The sequence below is a fragment of the Pleurodeles waltl genome, chromosome 1_2, assembly GCF_031143425.1.
Source record: "Pleurodeles waltl isolate 20211129_DDA chromosome 1_2, aPleWal1.hap1.20221129, whole genome shotgun sequence".
NCBI classification, from domain to species: Eukaryota; Metazoa; Chordata; class Amphibia; order Caudata; family Salamandridae; genus Pleurodeles; species Pleurodeles waltl.
Genome location: NC_090437.1, coordinates 114,604,974 through 114,629,715, shown reverse-complemented (window position 1 = coordinate 114,629,715; position 24,742 = coordinate 114,604,974). Strand labels below are relative to the sequence as shown.

General features: G+C 47.6%; 1 protein-coding gene and 1 long non-coding RNA gene across 5 annotated transcripts in view; one reads left to right on the top strand and one right to left on the bottom strand.

Annotated features, from left to right (window-relative positions):
* The window catches only part of LOC138297412 (endogenous retrovirus group PABLB member 1 Env polyprotein-like), a 33,826-nt gene extending 17,686 nt beyond the window's left edge, over positions 1-16,140 (bottom strand). For all 4 annotated transcript variants that reach the window (XM_069236779.1, XM_069236787.1, XM_069236781.1 and 1 more), the window contains exon 1: positions 15,961-16,140. The gene's annotated coding sequence lies outside the window, so the exon portion shown is untranslated. The remainder of the gene's footprint in view (positions 1-15,960) is intronic.
* Positions 16,141-16,262: 122 nt separating this feature from the next.
* Positions 16,263-24,742, top strand: part of LOC138297402 (uncharacterized) — a 66,917-nt gene continuing 58,437 nt past the window's right edge. Inside the window, exon 1 of the long non-coding RNA XR_011204084.1 lies at positions 16,263-16,386. This is a non-coding gene — a long non-coding RNA (uncharacterized lncRNA). The remainder of the gene's footprint in view (positions 16,387-24,742) is intronic.

Below are 24,742 nucleotides of genomic sequence, written 5' to 3'. Positions count from 1 at the left end.
CCTAGTATATGGTACCCAAAGCAGTTCCTGTAGACTGCAATAGCAATGGAGTGTACAATAGCAAAAAGGTGCCCTCAATTAGTGTATATCAAACATCTTTCAGACAAAATGTTGTGGTAATACTACAATTCTAGTAACTTATTACAGCATCTACTAACTGTGATACCATAAATTTAGAAGTAAATTGGGAATAACATATAAAAATCACATTTTCATACATCATTCCCAATTTAAAGGGATTTAGCTGCAGCTTTCATTGATGTACAGTATCATTTTTTTCACTGAATTGAAACTATCTTGTTAATTTCACAGATGCATAGAGCAGCACTGAGGAGCTATGGATGAGAGAATGTTGCTAAGTATTGTGAGTGAACTTCATATGAGTTACGAGTTGGGTGAGTGGGCAATATGCTCAATGCAGTAGGGTGACAGGTGAGAGTTGTTCTGTGAATGGCTTTGGTGTGTAAGGACTTGCATGTTTATAATGTTGTGTGGATAAATGGTAGTGTGAGTGGGTGTGAGCAGCTGAGGAAAATTGTGGTCTTTGCAGTGGCTGTTTGGTGTGAATGGTGTTACGTTGTTATGGCATTTAAAGTTTGAATAAGTAACTTCAATGGTAGTCAAAGAGTACAAGGTGTCCCAAGTGGAATTCTAATTATCTGTTGGCAAGTGTGCATGATAGTGGTTTATTAAGTTGTGCTGTGTGTGACGCTGTTTTGGTAAGCATATGGCTTGAGTGGCTTTAGGTGATTGAGTACTATAAGTGAGTGTGGGTGATGGACTGTGGAGTTGTAAGTAGAGACAGTGTTACATGTGTGGCAGTTATTACGTCATACAGTGAGAAGTGTTCAAAATCACAGTTGGCAAATGGTACAGGTAAAATTCTTGTTGACTAAGAATGGGCTTTAAGTGTAAATGGATCATGAACTATGCGGCTGCACAGTGTACATGTGTAAAATCTATGTGATAGCAGAGGCTGACTGCAGAGAAGAGATTTAACATGTTGTGGGGGGGAAAGCAAGGGATTGTAGGTGTAGCCCCTGTGAAGAGCACTACTGAAGGACAGATCTGAAGTGGGGGACTAGCAGTTGTATAGCAGTTTCAAGAGATAAATAGAGAGTGATTTTGGAAGCTATAGATGAGCAAAAGTGGAATGTCAATGGATGTTTAGTGGAGATGTAAATCTGATATTGTGGGAAAGAGTGGATGTAGAGGATGAATTTAAAGGCTAGATGGTTCACAAAGATGGAAAGTGGTTTTACTAGCAGTAGTAATGGGGAGAGGGAATGAAAAGGGCTAGGAGTCAGTGAGTATAGTATTTAGCAGATAAGGTGGTACAGAGGTGGATGTAGTGCACTGGGAGCAGAAGTGATGTTTGGAATGTCTCGTCGAGAACAGATGTACAGAGTTCAGAGAGGATATGAAACTTGGTGAGTGGATGCAGAAGGTGTAGATCAGATATGTGTGGTGAACAACAGATGTATATAGTGGATACAGTGGGTGAACAATGTTTATAAACTAGCAGTGCAAGTGCTGGGTAGAATACACATGTGGATAGTGGAGATCAAACATGCAAACAGAGTGAATGTGGGGAGTGTATGTACAGAGTGTAACACACATGTGGAGGGGAGATTTGTGGAGATATCTAATGGAGAGTGGATGATCAGGAGTGCCTGACAGAGAATGGATGAGCAGGTGTGAACGCTGGTATACAGTGTATAGTAAGGTAGTTTGATGTGCAGATATGAATATTGGCAGTGGAACATAGATGATGGTAGATGCAAGCTGTAGAGTGCGGATGTATAGGGTGAAAATGGATGTAGAGTCTGTGCAGTCGATATAGAGAGAAGGATGTGACTCTTGAACAGTACCTATAGAAGGAAGAGGGTACAAGTGCAGAGTAGAAACAGCATCCGCTTTAATGTCTTCATGTCTCAAGATCCTCCTGTGATCACTCTGCCTCTCCTTGCTGTTTCTTTACAGTCCATTTTCACTATTTCTCCCTGTCCCCATTTCTCTCTCCATACATCCTGTACCTCCCTGGCACACCTGTACCCACCATGCCCTCCGCTCACCACTATGCAATGGACGTTGTTTCACCAAAATGCCCGGGGTAGTGGAAGCAGTATTCAACACCTTTTGATCTCATTGGCATCACAGAAAAAGATGTTATGACCTTTGACCCTGAATCTTGCCAGGAAGTGAATTCATAACATCATAACCCTGTTTTCATCACAACAACTGACTTTGATAAAGTTCCAGAGTAACTGTGTGATGAATAAAACAACACAAATAAATGCTGATTTTGAATATTACCAATCAGGGTGCTGACATAATACACCAAGGGGACATTACTCGTTTCTCTTTGTCTTACATGAAAAATTATGCGTTCCCTTGAAGAGGAGGATGGAATGCTACTGGGAACCTAAATTATTACCAAACAACTGTCATAATGTAATGGCTCCCCAAGTGTTAACGAGAAATCTTTGTTTTTTTAAATCATAAAAAGTTGAAAACAAAATTGTAAAAAAAAAAAAAAAAAAAAAAAAAAAAAAAACAGTTATGTCTAACTGCGGAAGTGGCTTTATCAAATGGAATAAGCTGCAGAGCATAAATCTGATGGCTTGACTGAAAATGGGTGGTTTCAACTCTGTTACGCCGTTGGTAGGAGCTGCCAGCTCTCACCTGTGTGTTATTCATGATAGTCCTGGTTCAGGACGCCCACTGTTACGGGCTTCCGATTAATGGCACTGCTCCCACCTATTGCTACAGAGCCTTGGAGCACCTCGGTGCAGTCTCAGGTCCACTGGTCAACTAGAAGAAGTCCCTGTCTCTATCCTATCACTAAAGAGGTAGCCAAACCTGTTGCATTTGGGCACTCCCTGCATTGTGAATTGGTCACAATTAATCCGCATTTAGCGAACAGAAGAATGACTTCTAGACAGTAACTGCCAGGCTCCATGGCAGGACGAAGACTTGCGTCAGTATATGTGTTCTACTGCTGTTGATAACAGAAAACAGTACAGTGGCAAACGTTTCACGGGCTTATCTATTTATGTGAACCAGTACATTTGAAAGCATACCATACCCCCATGCCACTGGAATTATGTGGCAAGAAAGACAAAAGTATGCAACAAGAAATTCCAAGTTATGTGGCATAATGCAGCACATTTCGTAATATTGTTATCTCATTATTTTGTCACTTTATAGATGGTAGCACTATCTAAGCAAAGGCATCATCTTATTAGTACTAGTCTGTTGTCAAATGCAGCAATCAAGAACAGAAAGGTGTCCTTCAATGTTTGCAGAAGGCTTTCCATTGCGTGGCAACTGAACTTAGTATGCCCTTAGTAACATCTGAACAGTTTGAGCTAGAAGAAAATGCTTGGGTAAAAATCTACAAACCGTGCGGATGATGATGGATTTTGTGGCAATTCCATACTTGTGTACCAAACAAAGTAGAAGTAAAAAATTGCAAAATTCCAGTTGCCGCAACTATAATCTTTATAACAAGTTGCTTAAGAGACATGAACAGAAAGCGCAATAAAAATATGAAGATGAGGAACAGCAAGTTGAGATCACACAGGTGAAAAGGATCTATATATTGTGTACAGGTCTAAAATATTCCATCTCTTTTTTAAAACTACTGGAACATTCACATAAATGTTTAAACGTATTTTGGCATACATTGGCATTTTAAATACTTCATGGCAGAGATGAGGAGATAGAAATAGCTGCCTAGTTTATTTTGTTAAAAAGGATTAAGGCTGCAGCAATAGCCAGGACCTGGTGACTGGCACCTTACCATACGATCCCCCAGCAAGATTGAAAAATAGCATGTTTCTGAGACAAAGGCCTTGAGTATGGAGCAAGGTTCTAAGCCCTTTGTATAATTTATTACAACCGTTCAATAAAAGGGCTGCAGACAGTGTAGGAGGCTGGACTGGCTTGTAGTGAGTACCAAGGGGTACTTGCACCTTGCACCAGGCCCAGTTATCCCTTATTAGTGTATAGGGTGTCTAGCAGCTTAGGCTGATAGATAATGGTAGCTTAGCAGAGCAGCTTAGGCTGAACTAGGAGACGTGTGAAGCTACTACAGTACCACTTAGTGTCATATGCACAATATCATAAGAAAACACAATACACAGTTATACTAAAAATAAAGGTACTTTATCTTTATGACAATATGACAAAGTATCTTAGAGTGTACCCTCAGTGAGAGGATAGGAAATATACACAAGATATATATACACAATAGCAAAAATATGCAGTATAGTCTTAGAAAACAGTGCAAACAATGTATAGTTACAATAGGATGCAATGGGGAAACATAGGGATAGGGGCAACACAAACCATATACTCCAAAAGTGGAATGCGAACCACGAATGGACCCCAAACCTATGTGACCTTGTAGAGGGTCGCTGAGACTATTAGAAAATAGTGAGAGTTATAAAAATAACCCTCCCCAAGACCCTGAAAAGTGCGTGCAAAGTGCACTAAAGTTCCCCTAAGGACAAAGTAGTTGTGTTAGAGGAATAATGCAGGAAAGACACAAACCAGCAATGCAACAACTGTGGATTTCCAATCTAGGGTACCTGTGGAACAAGGGGACCAAGTCGAAAAGTCACAAGCAAGTCGGAGATGGGCAGATGCCCAGGAAATGCCAGCTGCGGGTGCAAAGAAGCTTCGACTGGACAGAAGAAGCTGAGGTTTCTGCAGGAACGAAAAGGGCTAGAGACTTCCCTTTTGGTGGACGGATCCCTCTCGCCTTGGAGAGTCGTGCAGAAGTGTTTTCCCGCCGGAAGGACGCCAACAAGCCTTGCTAGTTGCAAATCGTGCGTTTGGCGTTTTTGGACACTACTGGGGCCCAGGAGGGACCAGGAGGTCGCAAATTGGACCTGAAGAGAGAGGGGACGTCGAGCAAGACAAGGAGCCCTCACTGAAGCAGGTAGCACCCGGAGAAGTGCCAGAAACAGGCACTACAAGGATGCGTGAAACGGTGCTCGCCGAAGTTGCACAAAGGAGTCCCACGTCGCCGGAGACCAACTTAGAAAGTCGTGCAATGCAGGTTAGAGTGCCGTGGACCCAGGCTTGGCTGTGCACAAAGGATTTCCGCCGGAAGTGCACAGGGGCCGGAGTAGCTGCAAAGTCGCGGTTCCCAGCAATGCAGCCCAGCGAGGTGAGGCAAGGACTTACCTCCACCAAACTTGGGCTGAAGAGTCACTGGACTGTGGGGGTCACTTGGACAGAGTCGCTGGATTCGAGGGACCTCGCTCGTCGTGCTGAGAGGAGACCCAAGGGACCGGTAATGCAGCTTTTTGGTGCCTGCGGTTGCAGGGGGAAGATTCCGTCGACCCACGGGAGATTTCTTCGGAGCTTCTGGTGCAGAGAGGAGGCAGGCTACCCCCACAGCATGCACAAGCAGGAAAACAGTCGAGAAGGCGGCAGGATCAGCGTTACAGAGTTGCAGTAGTCGTCTTTGCTACTATGTTGCAGGTTTGCAGGCTTCCAGCGCGGTCAGCAGTCGATTCCTTATCAGAAGGTGAAGAGAGAGATGCAGAGGAACTCGGCTGAGCTCATGCATTCGTTATCTGAAGTTTCCCCAGAGACAGAGACCCTAAATAGCCAGAAAAGAGGGTTTGGCTACCTAGGAGAGAGGATAGGCTACTAACACCTGAAGGAGCCTATCAGCAGGAGTCTCTGACGTCACCTGGTGGCACTGGCCACTCAGAGCAGTCCAGTGTGCCAGCAGCACCTCTGTTTCCAAGATGGCAGAGGTCTGGAGCACACTGGAGGAGCTCTGGACACCTCCCAGGGGAGGTGCAGGTCAGGGGAGTGGTCACTCCCCTTTCCTTTGTCCAGTTTCGCGCCAGAGCAGGGGCTAAGGGGTCCCTGAACCGGTGTAGACTGGCTTATGCAGAATTGGGCACCTCTGTGCCCAACAAAGCATTTCCAGAGGCTGGGGGAGGCTACTCCTCCCCTGCCTTCACACCATTTTCCAAAGGGAGAGGGTGTCACACCCTCTCTCAGAGGAAGTTCTTTGTTCTGCCATCCTGGGCCAGGCCTGGCTGGACCCCAGGAGGGCAGCTGCCTGTCTGAGGGGTTGGCAGCAGCAGCAGCTGCAGTGAAACCCCAGGAAGGGCAGTTTGGCAGTACCAGGGTCTGTGCTACAGACCACTGGGATCATGGGATTGTGCCAACTATGCCAGGATGGTATAGAGGGGGCAATTCCATGATCATAGACATGCTACATGGCCATATTCGGAGTTACCATGGTGAAGCTACATATAGGTAGTGACCTATATGTAGTGCACGCGTGTAATGGTGTCCCCGCACTCACAAAGTTCAGGGAATTGGCTCTGAACAATGTGGGGGCACCTTGGCTAGTGCCAGGGTGCCCTCACACTAAGTAACTTTGCACCTAACCTTTACCAGGTAAAGGTTAGACATATAGGTGACTTATAAGTTACTTAAGTGCAGTGTAAAATGGCTGTGAAATAACGTGGACGTTATTTCACTCAGGCTGCAGTGGCAGGCCTGTGTAAGAATTGTCAGAGCTCCCTATGGGTGGCAAAAGAAATGCTGCAGCCCATAGGGATCTCCTGGAACCCCAATACCCTGGGTACCTCAGTACCATATACTAGGGAATTATAAGGGTGTTCCAGTAAGCCAATGTAAATTGGTAAAAATGGTCACTAGCCTGTTAGTGACAATTTGGAAAGAAATGAGAGAGCATAACCACTGAGGTTCTGATTAGCAGAGCCTCAGTGAGACAGTTAGTCACTACACAGGTAACACATTCAGGCACACTTATGAGCACTGGGGCCCTGGGTTACCAGGGTCCCAGTGACACATACAACTAAAACAACATATATACAGTGAAAAATGGGGGTAACATGCCAGGCAAGATGGTACTTTCCTACACAACCCCCCCCCAAACGAAGGACAATAAGACTAGCCATGACCTGATGAGTCTTCATTGTCTAAGTGGAAATATCTGGAGAGTCCATCTGCATTGGAGTGGCTACTCCCAGGTCTATGTTCCACTGTATAGTCCATTCCCTGTAGGGATATGGACCACCTCAACAATTTAGGATTTTCACCTTTCATTTGTTTTAGCCAAAGTAGAGGTTTGTGGTCTGTCTGAACAATGAAGTGAGTGTCAAACAGGTATGGCCTCAACTTCTTCAGAGCCCAGACCACAGCAAAGGCCTCCCTCTCAATGGCAGACCAACGCTTTTCTCTAGGGGTCAACCTTCTACTAATAAAAGCAACAGGTTGATCCTGGCCCTCAGAATTAAGTTGTGATAGGACTGCCCCTACTCCTAATTCAGATGCATCAGCTTGGACATAGAATTTTTTAGAGTAACAAGGGCTTTTCAGGACAGGTGCAGAGCACATGGCCTGCTTCAGCTCCTCAAAAGCTTTCTGACAGTTTGCTGTCCATAATACCTTTTTAGGCATTTTCTTGGAGGTGAGGTCATTAAGAGGGGCTGCAATGGAGCCATAGTTCTTAATGAACCTCCTGTAATACCCAGTGAGGCCTAGGAAGGCTCTCACCTGAGTCTGAGTGGTAGGGGGAACCCAATCAATAATAGTTTGGATTTTCCCCTGAAGTGGTGCAATCTGTTCCCCACCAACAAGGTGTCCCAGATAAACCACCTTACCCTGCCCTATCTGACACTTTGAAGCCTTGATAGTGAGGCCTGCCTTTTGCAGGGCCTCCAAAACTTTCCAAAGGTGGACCAGGTGATCATCCCAGCTGGAGCTAAAGACAGCTATATCGTCCAAATATGCTGCACTGAAAGCTTCCAGCCCTTGCAGGACTGTGTTCACCAACCTCTGAAAAGTGGCAGGTGCATTTTTCAAACCAAAAGGCATTACAGTAAACTGGTAATGTCCTCCAATGGTAGAAAATGCAGTCTTAGATTTAGCATCTTCTGATAATTTGATCTGCCAATACCCTGCAGTCAAATCAAAAGTGCTTAGATACTTGGCAGATGCCAGTGTATCTATAAGCTCATCTGCCCTGGGTATAGGGTGAGCATCAGTTTTGGTTACCAAGTTGAGACCTCTATAGTCTACACAAAACCGCATTTCCTTCTTTCCATCTTTAGAATTGGGTTTTGGTACCAGTACCACAGGGGAAGCCCATGGACTGTCAGAGTGCTCAACCACTCCTAGTTCCAACATTTTCTGAACTTCTTGCTTTATGCAGTCCCTGACATGGTCAGGCTGTCTATAGATCTTACTTTTGACAGGTAAACTGTCTCCAGTATCTATAGTGTGCTCACACCAAGAAGTGGTGCCTGGCACAGTAGAGAAGAGTTCTGAAAATTGTCCTAGGAGATTTATGCAATGGTCTTTCTGCTCAGCAGTAAGACAATCTGCCAAAACTACACCTTCCACAAGAGCATCTTGTTCTGTGGAAGAGAAGAGATCAGGTAGAGGATCACTGTCTTCTTCCTGTCCCTCATCAGTTGCCATGAGCAGGGTGAGATCAGCCCTGTCATAGTAGGGTTTTAGGCGGTTGACATGGAGCACCCTAAGGGAACTCCTGGCAGTGCCTAAGTCAACCAAGTAGGTGACTTCACCCTTCTTTTCAACAATTGTGTGGGGTCCACTCCATTTATCTTGGAGTGCTCTTGGGGCCACAGGCTCCAAGACCCACACTTTCTGCCCTGGTTGGTACTGAACCAAAACAGCCTTCTGATCATGCCATTGCTTCTGGAGCTCTTGGCTGGCCTGAAGGTTTTTACTGGCCTTTTTCATGTACTCAGCCATCCTTGATCTGAGGCCAAGTACATAATCCACAATATCCTGCTTAGGAGCTTTTAAAGGTTGTTCCCAACCCTCCTTTACAAGTGTGTGTGGACCCCTAACAGGGTGTCCAAAAAGAAGTTCAAAGGGGCTGAAGCCCACTCCTTTCTGGGGTACCTCCCTGTAGGCAAAAAGGAGGCATGGTAGAAGGATATCCCATCTCCTGCGGAGTTTTTCAGGGAGTCCCATAATCATGCCTTTGAGAGTTTTATTAAATCTCTCCACCAGTCCATTTGTTTGTGGATGATAGGGTGTTGTGAACTTGTACGTTACACCACACTCCTTCCACATGGCCTTTAAGTATGCAGACATGAAATTGCTTCCTCTGTCTGATACTACTTCCTTTGGGAAGCCCACCCTGGAAAATATTCCCAGGAGGGCCTTTGCCACTGCAGGAGCTGTAGTGGTCCTTAAAGGAATTGCTTCAGGGTATCTTGTGGCATGGTCCACTACCACCAAGATAAACCTATTGCCTGAAGCAGTAGGAGGGTCAAGGGGGCCAACTATGTCAACCCCTACCCTTTCAAAGGGAACCCCAACCACAGGCAGTGGGATAAGGGGTGCCTTTGGAGTGCCACCTGTCTTGCCACTGGCTTGACAGGTTTCACAGGACTTACAAAATTCCTTTGTGTCCTCAGACATCCTAGGCCAATGAAACAGGGGAACAAGCCTGTCCCAAGTTTTCATTTGCCCTAGGTGCCCAGCTAAGGGAATGTCATGTGCTAGTGTTAGGAGGAACTTTCTGTGCTCCTGAGGAATCACTAATCTCCTGGCAGCTCCAGGTTTAGGATCCCTATGCTCAGTGTACAAGAGGTTGTCCTCCCAGTAAACTCTGTGAGAGTCACTGACATCCCCATTAGCCTGTTTGACAGCTTGCTGTCTGAGACCCTCTAATGTGGGACAGGTTTGCTGTGCCACACTCAGCTCCTCTCTGGCAGGCCCCCCTTCACTCAAAAGCTCAGCAGTGTCTGCTTCCAGCTCCTCTGGTGTAGGTTCTGCACAGGGAGGGAATTCTTCTTCCTCAGAAGTTGAATCCACTGTAGAGGGAGGGATAGTAGGAAGTGGTTTGCTTCTACTAGCCCTAGCTTTAGGGAGCACTTGGTCCATTGTTCCAGGATCCAAGCTTCCCTGTCCTTTTTGCTTTTTGGCCTGAGCCCTTGTCAAAGCAAAAATATGCCCTGGGATGCCCAGCATTGCTGCATGGGCCTCCAACTCCACATCTGACCAAGCTGATGTCTCCAAATCATTCCCTAATAGACAGTCTACAGGTAAATCTGAAGCTACCACAACTTTCTTTGGACCAGTTACCCCCCCCCCCAGTTGAGATTTACAACAGCCATGGGGTGGCTTTGTGTTATGTTGTGAGCATCGGTTACTTGGTACTGGTGTCCAAGTATGTGTTGTTCAGGGTGCACCAGTTTCTCAATCACCATTGTGACACTGGCACCTGTGTCCCTGTAGGCCTGGACCTCAACACTATTTATTAGGGTTAGTTGCTTGTACTTCTCCAAGTTATGGGGGCAAGCAACCAAAGTGGCTAAATCAATAGCCCCTTCAGAGACTAAAGTAGCCTCTGTGGTCTCCCTAATCAGACCAACCCCAACTAAATTACCAAAAGTGAGCCCAGCTACTCCCTTGGATTGGCTATTAGTAGGTTTGCTCCCACCACCACTGCTATTAGTAGGGACACTAGGTGTAGCAGTAGGGGTTGTAGTGGTAGGAGCAGTGGTGCCTTTCTTTGGACAACTGGGATCTGTTGTCCAATGGCCTTTTATTTTACATAAATAGCACCATGGTTTCTTTTCCTTGTTCTGATTAAAGGAGGATTTGGACCCACCACCCCCACCAGAGTGTTTTTGTGGGCCTGATGAAGACTCATTTTTAGATTTGTCCCCACCCTTGTCAGAAGACTTACCATCCTTCTTTTTGTTGCCATCTTTGTCACCCCCTGTATGAACTTTTCTGTTCACTCTTGTTCTGACCCATTTGTCTGCCTTCTTTCCCAATTCTTGGGGAGAGGTCAGATCAGAGTCCACCAAGTACTGGTGCAACAAATCAGACACACAATTATTAAGAATATGCTCTCTCAGGATCAAGTTATACAGGCTGTCATAATCAGTAACTTTACTGCCATGTAACCACCCCTCCAAGGCCTTCACTGAATGGTCAATAAAATCAACCCAGTCTTGTGATGATTCCTTTTTGGTCTCTCTGAACTTTATCCTGTACTGTTCAGTGGTTAAGCCATAACCATCCAGGAGTGCATTCTTAAGAACTTGGAAATTATTAGCATCATTTTCTTTCACAGTAAGGAGCCTATCCCTACCTTTCCCACTAAATGATAGCCATAGGATAGCAGCCCACTGCCTTTGAGGTACATCCTGTACAACACAGGCCCTCTCAAGTGCAGCAAACCACTTGTTAATGTCATCCCCCTCCTTATAAGGGGGAACTATCTTGTGCAGATTCCTGGAATCATGCTCTTTTGCAGGATGACTATGGGGAATACTGCTGCTGCCACCATGGGTATCTAAACCCAACTTCTGTCTTTCCTTCTCTAATTCAAAAGACTGTCTATCCAAATCCAGCTGTTGCTTTTTAAGCTTCAGTCTGGTTTGTTCCACCCTCAACTTATTGAGTTCCCTCTCTAACATTCTGTCATCAGGGTTGGTGGGAGGGACATTTCTAGAAACAGAGCTATGATGGGAATGAACAGAAGGAGACCTGTCCCTTACAGAAGCCAACCTAACAGCTTGGTTTACAGAAACATTACTACCAGTATGGTGAGAATAAATGCTTTTGCTATGATGTGAGACAACACTATTTATCTGGTGTGGCTCATCATCATTACCATCTATGCTAGATTGTCTAGTAATGGGCAGGCTAGGAAGTTTCTTTCCTGAATCTTTTCCTGGGGGAGTCCCTGAATCAGATTGGGAACTATTAGGTACTTTTTCAACAGATGGGGCACCTATGGCCTTATCCTGTTCTCTAAGCATGTTTAGTAACAATTCCAAGGAAGGATTCTTCCCTACACTCAAACCTCTCTATATACAGAGACTCCTTGCTCTTTTCCAGCTAAGGTTGTCATATGCAAGTTTGGACAGATCAACACTTTGGCCTGTGCCAGACATTTTTTAGAGAGAGTTAAAGTGATAGAAAAAGAGAAAAAAGTTTTCAGAACTTTTTGGAAAGACAGAAAAAAACTTTTTAAACTTTTAAGAACTTTTTGAAAGTTTAGAAGTACTTTTCAGCACTTAGAAAAGAGTGAAAAGAGGAAATGCAAAACTTTTTGGCTATGTGTATATACACTGACCTTGTTTTGTATATTTTTCTCTTATGAAAAGTACAATGACAAGAGTGGTAAGTAGTCTCAAGCACTTATCCCACCACTGCACAACCAATGTAGGAGGCTGGACTGGCTTGTAGTGAGTACCAAGGGGTACTTGCACCTTGCACCAGGCCCAGTTATCCCTTATTAGTGTATAGGGTGTCTAGCAGCTTAGGCTGATAGATAATGGTAGCTTAGCAGAGCAGCTTAGGCTGAACTAGGAGACGTGTGAAGCTACTACAGTACCACTTAGTGTCATATGCACAATATCATAAGAAAACACAATACACAGTTATACTAAAAATAAAGGTACTTTATTTTTATGACAATATGACAAAGTATCTTAGAGTGTACCCTCAGTGAGAGGATAGGAAATATACACAATATATATATACACAATAGCAAAAATATGCAGTATAGTCTTAGAAAACAGTGCAAACAATGTATAGTTACAATAGGATGCAATGGGGAAACATAGGGATAGGGGCAACACAAACCATATACTCCAAAAGTGGAATGCGAACCACGAATGGACCCCAAACCTATGTGACCTTGTAGAGGGTCGCTGGGACTATTAGAAAATAGTGAGAGTTAGAAAAATAACCCTCCCCAAGACCCTGAAAAGTGCGTGCAAAGTGCACTAAAGTTCCCCTAAGGACAAAGTAGTCGTGTTAGAGGAATAATGCAGGAAAGACACAAACCAGCAATGCAACAACTGTGGATTTTCAATCTAGGGTACCTGTGGAACAAGGGGACCAAGTCCAAAAGTCACAAGCAAGTCGGAGATGGACAGATGCCCAGGAAATGCCAGCTGCGGGTGCAAAGAAGCTTCGACTGGACAGAAGAAGCTGAGGTTTCTGCAGGAACAAAAAGGGCTAGAGACTTCCCCTTTGGTGGACGGATCCCTCTCGGCTTGGAGAGTCGTGCAGAAGTGTTTTCCCGCCGGAAGGACGCCAACAAGCCTTGCTAGTCGCAAATCGTGCGTTTGGCGTTTTTGGACACTACTGGGGCCCAGGAGGGACCAGGAGGTCGCAAATTGGACCTGAAGAGAGAGGGGACGTCGAGCAAGACAAGGAGCCCTCACTGAAGCAGGTAGTACCCGGAGAAGTGCCAGAAACAGGCACTACGAGGATGCGTGAAACGGTGCTCGCCGAAGTTGCACAAAGGAGTCCCACGTCGCCGGAGACCAACTTAGAAAGTCGTGCAATGCAGGTTAGAGTGCCGTGGACCCAGGCTTGGCTGTGCACAAAGGATTTCCGCCGGAAGTGCACAGGGGCCGGAGTAGCTGCAAAGTCGCGGTTCCCAGCAATGCAGCCCAGCGAGGTGAGGCAAGGACTTACCTCCACCAAACTTGGGCTGAAGAGTCACTGGACTGTGGGGGTCACTTGGACAGAGTCGCTGGATTCGAGGGACCTCGCTCGTCGTGCTGAGAGGAGAACCAAGGGACCGGTAATGCAGCTTTTTGGTGCCTGCGGTTGCAGGGGGAAGATTCCGTCGACCCACTGGAGATTTCTTCGGAGCTTCTGGTGCAGAGAGGAGGCAGGCTACCCCCACAGCATGCACAAGCAGGAAAACAGTCGAGAAGGCGGCAGGATCAGCGTTACAGAGTTGCAGTAGTCGGCTTTGCTACTATGTTGCAGGTTTGCAGGCTTCCAGCGCGGTCAGCAGTTGATTCCTTATCAGAAGGTGAAGAGAGAGATGCAGAGGAACTCGGTTGAGCTCATGCATTCGTTATCTGAAGTTTCCCCAGAGACAGAGACCCTAAATAGCCAGAAAAGAGGGTTTGGCTACCTAGGAGAGAGGATAGGCTACTAACACCTGAAGGAGCCTATCAGCAGGAGTCTCTGACGTCACCTGGTGGCACTGGCCACTCAGAGCAGTCCAGTGTGCCAGCAGCACCTCTGTTTCCAAGATGGCAGAGGTCTGGAGCACACTGGGGGAGCTCTGGACACCTCCCAGGGGAGGTGCAGGTCAGGGGAGTGGTCACTCCCCTTTCCTTTGTCCAGTTTCGCGCCAGAGCAGGGGCTAAGGGGTCCCTGAACCGGTGTAGACTGGCTTATGCAGAATTGGGCACCTCTGTGCCCAACAAAGCATTTCCAGAGGCTGGGGGAGGCTACTCCTCCCCTGCCTTCACACCATTTTCCAAAGGGAGAGGGTGTCACACCCTCTCTCAGAGGAAGTTCTTTGTTCTGCCATCCTGGGCCAGGCCTGGCTGGACCCCAGGAGGGCAGCTGCCTGTCTGAGGGGTTGGCAGCAGCAGCAGCTGCAGTGAAACCCCAGGAAGGGCAGTTTGGCAGTACCAGGGTCTGTGCTACAGACCACTGGGATCATGGGATTGTGCCAACTATGCCAGGATGGTATAGAGGGGGCAATTCCATGATCATAGACATGTTACATGGCCATATTCGGAGTTACCATGGTGAAGCTACATATAGGTAGTGACCTATATGTAGTGCACGCGTGTAATGGTGTCCCCGCATTCACAAAGTTCAGGGAATTGGCTCTGAACAATGTGGGGGCACCTTGGCTAGTGCCAGGGTGCCCTCACACTAAGTAACTTTGCACCTAACCTTTACCAGGTAAAGGTTAGACATATAGGTGACTTATAAGTTACTTAAGTGCAGTGTAAAATGGCTGTGAAATAACGTGGACGTTATTTCACTCAGGCTGCAGTGGCAGGCCTGTGTAAGAATTGTCAGAGCTCCCTATGGGTGGCAAAAGAAATGCTGCAGCCCATAGGGATCTCCTGGAACCCCAATACCCTGGGTACCTCAGTACCATATACTAGGGAATTATAAGGGTGTTCCAGTAAGCCAATGTAAATTGGTAAAAATGGTCACTAGCCTGTTAGTGACAATTTGGAAAGAAATGAGAGAGCATAACCACTGAGGTTCTGATTAGCAGAGCCTCAGTGAGACAGTTAGTCACTACACAGGTAACACATTCAGGCACACTTATGAGCACTGGGGCCCTGGGTTACCAGGGTCCCAGTGACACATACAACTAAAACAACATATATACAGTGAAAAATGGGGGTAACATGCCAGGCAAGATGGTACTTTCCTACAGACAGATCACTAAACATTGAGATACCAGCATAAACGTAAAGAATAGAAAATTATATACTGTTTTGCCACCGTTGCTCACCAGATTAATTTGTTGGTTGTTTGTAATGCTGAGACCGCAATCCAGGAGTAGGGGCTTTGCCGAGGGCACCGTCTGTGAGAAGCAGGCCTCTACCAAAGGGTTGTGCTGCAACTAGTGACTGCGAGACAGCACTCCATTCTGAAAATCGTTTGTGCGGGGAAGCGCATCGCTGCCTATCAAATTGGTAGCAAGGACAAGTTTGCCTTATGTCGGCACCTCGAGTTACCACACAATGTCCGAGTACAACTGTTTTCAGAAAATTTCTAAAAAGTGAAATACTTTCTTAACCGTGGACAAATACGGACACTAGTGAGCAGTTGTTCAAGAGTTTGTAGCAGCGGATGTTTTCAATTGTGTGCGACCAAGTAATTATGAACAACTCAAGCTGAACGAAACTGAAATGGGCACTTTTTAAAAGACCAATGCAGCGACCGACTTTTCAGAAATGTAAATAAACATTTATTGATCTTGTAAAAGTATATTCCCAAATTATCCTCTAATCACTTTGTATACAATATTAAACCATGCATGAGAATGCTTCAGATTTTAAACAGTACTTCGTAACTGGAACCTAATCCTGAAAACAAAGAAAACTACAGTGCCGGGCAATCGCATTACCGGATATGCTCGTCTAGAAAACAATTTAGCGCTGATGATTTTACCTCGGAGAAACTCAGGAAACAAGGGCTGATAAGACTAGTTTTTGAAGTAGTTTGGAAGCTGTAACAGAAAGTGTAAATTAATGCCATTATTCTCCTTGTCATGGTCCTCATTGACTTTGTATAGTCTAGCGTGTTCCCACAAACGCTGGCCGGTGTTCTGCATTTAGCCGCACCCCGTCCAAATCGGGTCGGCTGTGTTATGTGCGCATGCGCACCTGCGATTTTGACAATTTCGCCGTCTGGAACTGCTCCCCTCAACGGGCAGTTCTGTAGCGCATGCGCGCTTTGAATTTTTAAGAGGATGACCCGCATGCGCATGCGCGTTTTGCATTTTAACGCTTGGCATTGCCAGGGGCACAACGGATTGCGGTTGGAGCAGCAGTACGCGTTACAGACTCCTCGGAGCGGCGCTACCCCTTCTTTAAGGTCAGTACTCGTGCCGATTATATATTCTATATATATAATCTCGGCTTTCCTCTTTCAGTGACTTTCTTTTGTGTCACTGCCCTTCTACTAGTTGGGCCGTTAGAAGCAGCTCGGGACGCCGCACGCATTTTGTGAGCACAAAATAAATGTCAGTTACCGCGATTAGCATTATGAAATGCGAGCCTCTGTTTAGGTGAATGTTACTGTGAGTAGGGTGACCACCTGTTGGTTATTTCCACGGACTGCCTGTAATTTGGCCTTGCCGCCCGTTGTCCGCAATGAAAGGGTTAAGGGATGGTATTTGTCCATAATCTTAGCCTTTCACCAAAAGGACAACGGAGGCAGGGCCAAATTAAAGGCAGATTAGTTTCCCCAACTGGACTGAAAGGCAGGGGGTCTTGTGCTCAGAGGCAGGGAGGGGCAGATAGATAAGACCCTGCCTTCTTGCAAGGGGGTCTCCTTCCCTGAAGAAATGCAAACGTGGGCAACTGGTAAATCTGCAAACATAAAGGGGCTTGAAAACCTGCATTGACTTTAACCAAAGGAGTCACTTGAAGTTTTCTAATAGCAAAGATATTTTCTTTCAGAGAGATACTGTAATGGTGTTCCAAGGTGAGCTGTGGAGTGGGTGGTTTTATTAGACTGTTATAAATAATGTTAGTATTAGATATAAACTATATATTAATCAAATCTGTATTTGAAAAACACTTTTTTTAAAATTTAACTGGAATGTATTTGCACATTTTGTAGCAGCCTATATTATGATGTAATTGTATTTATATAACGTTTACTACCCCAGACGAGGCATCAGTTGCATGTTTAAAACAAGGACTTACACATTCACAGTTCTTTCAGGGACATCCGACCTCATAGTACTAACAGGCATTGGCAAAGCCAATAGGTCTTGTCTACGCAAGAGTTATTGGCTTTGCCAATGTGTTTTGACCAGAGTGGCTGCTGTTTAGCATGGCTATAAGTTAGTGGCATAGTGGCGTGAAGTTCATTTAGAGTACAGTGCAGTGGGGTACTGTGCAGTTGTTTATAGTGCATTTGCGTAGAGTGCAGTGGCATGGGACAAAGTGGAGTAGAGTGGTATACAATAGAGTGGCAGAGTGCAGTAGTGTAGAGTGGTGCAGTGGCATAGAGTGCAGAGTAGACTTGTGTGGCAGAGAGTGCATCAGCGTAGTGTTGAGTGGTGCAGTGCAGAGTTGATTATAGTGCTGTAGAGTGCAGTTGCGTAGAGTGGATTGATGTAGAGTGGCATAGAGTGCAGTAGCGTAGAATGCAGTAGTACAGTGTAAATTGCTGTACAGTGGCGGAGAGTGCAATGTTGCAGAGTAGAAGGTAGTGGTGTACAGTGTAGTTTAGAGTGCAGTGGCATGTGGTAGAGTGGCATACAATAGAGTGGCAGAGCGTGCAGTAATGCAGAGTGGTGCAGTGTCATAGAGTGCAGAGTAGACTCGTTGCAGAGTGCAGTGGTGCAGAGTATAGTGCCTAGAGTGCAGTGGCATAGGGTGCAGTGATGCAGTGTAGTGGCATAGAGTGCAGTAGTAAAGAATAGTGTGGTGTAGACCTCTGACCTGCTTTAGGTCTAGAGCTCACCCCCCACGTCCGCAGCACCACCCTGCTGTCTCGTGCCCCTGACCCTCGCCCACGCTGCTGCTAGCGTGTTCGAGGCCCTCCTCCACCCGCTGGCATCCTCCTGCGCCTCATCCCTGGTGTCTAGTGGGCTCTGTTTAAGCTTCACTTGACCCGTGTGCCGCTTTTCGCCGTCCTGTAAGTGTTTTTTCCTTTTTTTCAGCGCCTTGCCTCCTTGCGCTTCTGCCCCCGTTGTGCCCCTTCTGATTGCTGTACCCCGATTGTAATTTGTGCCAGAATTGTATTTTGTGACTGTTTGAACTTTTCCTTACTGTTTGTGCCTTGCTTTTTTCCCTGTTTTTTTCGCCCCTTGGGCGCTCCCCCTTGCCGATCTACCCTTGCCGCTGCCTCCCTGCGGCCCCGCCCCCATTCGCCGCTCCCTCCTGCCTCCCAGCTGCTCCTCCCTCCCCCCTCCCTTCTTAATGGCTGGCGCTGCGCGTTGCGAGTGAGCGACCTCTGACCTGCTTTAGGTCTAGAGCTTGCCCCTCACGTCCGCAGCACCACCCTGCTGTCTCGTGCCCCTGACCCCCGCCCACGCTGCTGCTAGCGTGTTCGAGGCCCTCCTCCACCCACAGGCATCCTCCTGCGTCTCATCCCTGGTGTCTAGTGGGCTCTGTTTAAGCTTCACTTGACCCGTGTGCCGCTTTTCGCCGTCCTGTAAGTGTTTTTTTCTTTTTTCAGCGCCTTGCGCTTCTGCCCCCGTTGTGCCCCTTCTGATTGCTGAACCCCGATTGTAATTTGTGCCAGAATTGTATTTTGTGACTGTTTTTGAACTTATCCTTACTGTTTGTGCCTTGCTTTTTTCCCTGTTGTTTTTTTTGCCCCTTGGGCGCTCCCCCTTGCCGATCTACCCTTGCCGCTGCCTCCCGCCCCCCAGCTGCTCCTCCCTCCCTTCCCCCTTCTTAATGGCTGGCGCTGCGCGTCCGCGCCTGGATTGCGCCCAGCGCCACCCCCCTCCCCCCCCCCGGTCCTCACACCCCCGCATTCCCAGCCTTCGCTACTCGGCCAGCGAACTCCTCGCCCTCAACCCTGGCCCATCCACAGCCTGCTTCCAGGCCACCCCGAAGCACACCAAAGGACCCTTCTCCTGCCGCACCGGCAAGTTCACCTGCAACAGAACAACGAAGCCTACAACAACCAATACCAACCACCTGAACTGCATCCTCCTCAACACACGCTCCGCACGAAAGCACGCCATCCAGCTCTGGGACCTGGTCGACACCACCGCCCCAGACGTAGCCCCCCTAACCGAAACCTGGTGGAACGACTCCTCGGCCCCAGACATCGCCATCGCCATCCCTGACGGTTACAAGAGCACCAGAAGAGACCGCACCAACGGAATCGGTAGAGGGATAGCCATCGCCCACAAATCTACCCTCAAGATCCACACCCACACGGAAGACACCCTCAAGACAGCCAAACACCTTCATTTCCAGATCCACACGGACCCCAACACTACCCTCAGAGGAACCCTCATATACCGTCCTCCAGGACCAAGAGCCCCATTCAGCGACACCATCTCCGACCTCGCAAGCACCCACGCCCTCGCCTCAACAGACTACATCCTCCTGGGAGACCTCAATTTCCACCTGGAGAACAACACTGACGCCAACACCGCATCTCTGACCACCAACCTCTCCAACCTCGGACTCCGACAACTGGTCAACACACCCACCCACATCGCCGGTCACACCCTTGACCCACTCTTCTCTGCAAGCAACCACATCTCTTTCAGCCACACCTCCGAACTCCACTGGACCGACCACCACTGTGTCCATTTCACCTTCAAGAAAAACACCGAACACCACCGCACCCCACTACCGCCTCACCGCCGCTGGGGAAAAGTCACCATAGAAGAACAACTAACCAGCACCCTCGCCAAAAACCCACCACCGACCCGGACTCCGCCGCCAAAAACCCACCACCGACAATGGATCCTCAACTGCGCCAACATCCTAGCACCACTCAAGAGACCCACCGTCAACCAAGAAAAGAAAAAACCAGCCTGGTTCACAGACGAACTGATCACCTCCAAACGCAACTGCCAGAAACTCAAGAAAAAATGGATCCTCGAGCGCACACCCAACAGCCTTGCAACCCTCAAGGAAGCCAACCGCGAACACCACCAACTGATCCGACTCGCCAAACGCTCCCACTTCACAGAACGCCTTAACAACAACGCACACGACTGCAAGGAACTTTTCTGCATCGTGAAGGAGCTCTCCAACCCCAACGTCAACGACGTCCCACCATCCCAGAAACTCTGCGACGATCTCTCCACCTTCTTCTATCAGAAAATCGCAGCCATCCACAACAGCTTCAACACCTCGCCTCCCCCTGACCCCCACCCCCAACAACTCCTCCCACGCCGACCGCCTCACCACCTGGACCCACGTAGACGTCGCCAAAACCCTAAAGACTATGAACTCCATCCACTCAGGATCTCCCTCTGACCCCTGCCCACATCACGTCTTCAACAAAGCCGATGTCACCATCGCCCCCCAACTCCGCAAGATCATCAACCTTTCCTTCAACACCGCTACCTTCCCGGACAGCTGGAAGCACGCAGAAATCCAACCCCTCCTCAAGAAACCTAAGGCTGACCTCAACGATCTCAAAAACTTCCGCCCGATCTCCCTCCTCCCCTTCCCAGCGAAGGTCATCGAGAAGATCGTCAACGCCCAGCTCACCCACTACCTCGAAGACAACTCCATCCTAGACCTCTCCCAATCCGGCTTCAGACGCAACCACAGCACAGAGACTGCACTCCTCGCCGCCACAGATGACATCAGACAACAAATGGACAACGGCGAACTTCAGCCCTCATCCTCCTAGACCTCTCCGCTGCCTTCGACACAGTATGCCACCGCACCCTACTAAATCGTCTCCACGAAGCCGGTATCCAAGACAAAGCCCTCAACTGGATCTCCTCGTTTCTCTCCGGCAGAACACAGATAGTCCGACTCTCACCCTTCCGCTCCGAAGCCACCAACCTCATCTGCGGCGTCCCCCAAGGCTCCTCGCTAAGCCCAACGCTGTTCAATGTCTACATGTCCCCCCTCGCACAACTGGCCTGTCAGCACAACCTCAGCATCCTCTCCTACGCCGACGACACCTAGCTCGTCCTCTCCCTGACCAAAGATCCTCACATCGCCAAAGCCAACCTCCACGAGGGACTGAAATCCATCGCCGAGTGGATGAGCAACAGCCGCCTGAAACTAAACTCCGACAAGGCGGAAGTCCTCATCCTCGGTCGCTCTCCCTCGGCCTGGAACGACTCTTGGTGGCCCACCACCCTGGGCCCCCCACTCACCCCAGCCAGCCACGCACGAAACCTCGGCTTCATCCTCGACTCCGCTCTCACCATGTCCAAACAGGTCATTGCAGTCTCCTCCTCCTGTTTCAACACCCTCCGCATGCTCCGCAGAATCTTCAAGTGTATTCCAACAGAAACAAGAAAGACGGTGACCCAAGCCCTCGTCAGTAGCAGACTCTACTACGGCAACGCACTCTACACAGGCATCCCAACTAAAGACATCCAACGACTCAAACGCATCCAGAACGCATTCGCCTGCCTGATCCTCGACATACCCCGCCGATGTCACATCTCCCACCACCTGAAGGACCTCCACTGGCTCCCCGTGGACAAGAGGATCACCTTTAAACTCCTCACCCACGTACACAAGGCACTACACGACACTGGACTCACCTACCTGAACACCAGACTCAACTTCTACGTTCCCTCACGTCTACTCCGCTCTGTCAACCTTGCCCTCGCCATCGTCCCCCGAATCCAGCGCAAGACCTCTGGCGGCAGATCCTTCTCCTACCTCGCCGCCAAGACCTGGAACTCACTCCCGACCTCACTACGCCAGACCCAGGACCTCCTCACCTTCAGGAGACTCCTCAAGACATGGCTCTTCGAACGATAGCAGTCCTCCCCCCCCTCCCCCCCCCCCAGCGCCTCGAAACCCTAACGGGTATATAGAACACTTTATAAATCGAATGATTGATTGATTGATAGATTGATAGAGTGCAGTTTTGTAGTGTCAGTGGAGTGGCACAGAGAACAGTGGCATAGAGTACAGTGGTGCAGAGTAAAGGGCAGCGGCATACAGTGCAGTTGTTTAGAGTGCACTGGCGTAGAGTACAGTGGCATGGGACAGAGCAGTGTCCTAGAATACAGTGGAATAGAGTGTATTGGTGCAGAATGTATTAGTACAGAGTAGAGTGGTGTAGAGTATGGTGGAGACCAGTGCAGTGTTCCTCAAAGATTCCAAAATTAAATGGCCATTTTTCAGAGGATCTATACAATCTTGTATTGTCTGACATCTGCCCCATTACTGTTTCTTTCATGGCAAGAAGAGTGACCTTCATTTGTATTACAGACATTTGAGATAAGTAGGTGAGGTACTGGTTAGTTGAGGTACATCATCATACTTAGTATAACTCACATTAAGTATAGCTTCCCTGTTAATATAGTTGATGTACAGTTAGCAGCTGAACTTAATTGTGTATGGGCAGTCAATTTCTTCTTTCAGTTAATTGGTTAGTCCAGTCTACTGGTATTTTGTACGAGCATCTATCCTATCTGCTCAGTTTATATTTTTTTCTGCAGGACATATTGTTACAGTGGTTCAAAAATGAGAATCAAATACAATATCTGTATGTATTTTGCGTTTTGCTTATTGTCAAATGTCCTTCTCTTAAGGTTCACCCCCAAATGTTGGCCTTCCTACTCTTTCTCAGACTTTTTCTTGTTGTCGGGCCTCTGAGCACTTTACCACTACTAACCAGTGCTGAAGTGCATGCGCTCTTGCCTTAAAATATGGTGATGTATGCTTAACACAGTTGGCATATTTCATTTACTTATGAGTCCCTAATAAATTGTACTTACCTATGCCCTTGATTTGTAAATTAAAGGCTACTAGTGCTCCCACAGTAATGATTGCACATCCCAAGTAGTAGGTCAACATAACTTGCTTGTCATTCCAGAGTCTGTGTGTGCAGTTCTAAACTTCCATTTTGATCTGTCAAGTTAAATCTTTCCAGGTTCAAACCTTTATTTTTAAAACATATGTAACCCCTTTAGTGGGCCTGGGACAGATCAAAGGGCAGGGGCAAGTTGGACGTGTATTTTTTATTTTAACCTGTTGTGGTAATACAAAAACTATTACACTTGTCTTTCACCACCGCAAGGCCTAACTTTCACTTAAGCTAACATCAGGGTTACCTTGAAGCAGCCTGGCTAATTTCGAATTGAAAAAAACAAAATTTGGACTTTGTTGTCTATGGACTCGCAATTCAAAATCACAACTTATGGTCAAGTCTAACAATAATTTGTGTGGCTGAAAATGTCACATTAATAAATTTGCCGTTTTATTGTCTTAAATATTTACTGCCTACTGGCATGTCTACCTGTTTGGGTGGGTGACGCATCATCTCTTGTGCATTCCCTCCAGACAGGCACACGCCAAGGGAGCTCAGGTGTGACTGGATCATAAATAGCCTGATGGCCCACCCTGGGCAGGATGAAATGGTGCAGCTGGCACATCTAAATGGGCTGGCTATTCTTTCCACACATGGATGCATAATCCCCCTTAGCGAGTCTGCAACTAGTCACTGCACTTCCTGTCCTATTTGCACTTTCTTCAAAGGCCTCTTTTTTTAAGTCTCCCCCATTTCAGAGGCACCACTGGGCATAATAATTGGACCTTTTTTTTTCCCTTTCACTTGCTGCTTTTCTGTCCTTTTTTCGTTTTTTCCCTCTTGTGTTTACCCCGCAATGCTGGTGTCCCAGCATCCCCACCCGCCCCATGCAAAGCGCTTCTCCCACCTCCCCTATCGCTGGACCACCGCCTCCATACCTCTCTTCCTTAACGACAGCCGCCACGCTAGTGCGCCACAGGGAAGCATGTTTGTGCATGGACGCCACCCAGCACCAGGGACCCTGGTTCTCACCCCTTCTGCTGGTTTAACGCAAGCACTCTACGTGCCCTCAACCCCATAAGATCATCAGCATGCCACCAAGCTGACCACATGTACAGACATGGATCATTTTCTTGCTGCGCCTGCTCCAGCATACTCCCAAGTACCACCTCATGATTCCGCACTGTTTCTTAACACATGCTCCCTCGTCAAGCATGCACTACAAGTCTGAGACCTCGACTCAACAGCTCTGGACGTCACCATCTCGCTATGAGTTGGATCACCCCTGCAGCTACCACGGACATTGCCACGGCCATTACGCACAACTACAAAATCATACACGAGGACAGAGCCAACCTTCCTGGAGGTGTCATTGCCATAATCTACTAGAACAACCTCCGCCTTTCATCATCTAGTCACATTCTGTCAACGCATGAGCATCTACATTTCCACATCCTGACCAACCGAAACACCTTCCTACGTGGCACCCTCATCTACAGGCCACCTGCACCTCAACCCCAGTCTTTACAGGACATTGTCAACCTCATTGCCTCTCCAAGCACTCACTTCCTCCTGTTACATCCCACTCTGTGGTCTCGATTTACAGCTTGATACCCTCAATGACCCCCAATACATCAAACATCCTGTACGACCCCACAATTCTCGGCGTCAAACAACTAGTCATTGTCCCTACCCACAAACCCCTTCACATCCTCTACGCCATTCTCTCAGCAGGGGACAACCTCACCTTCATCCACACCTCCAAACACTGTTGGCTTGACCAAGTGCA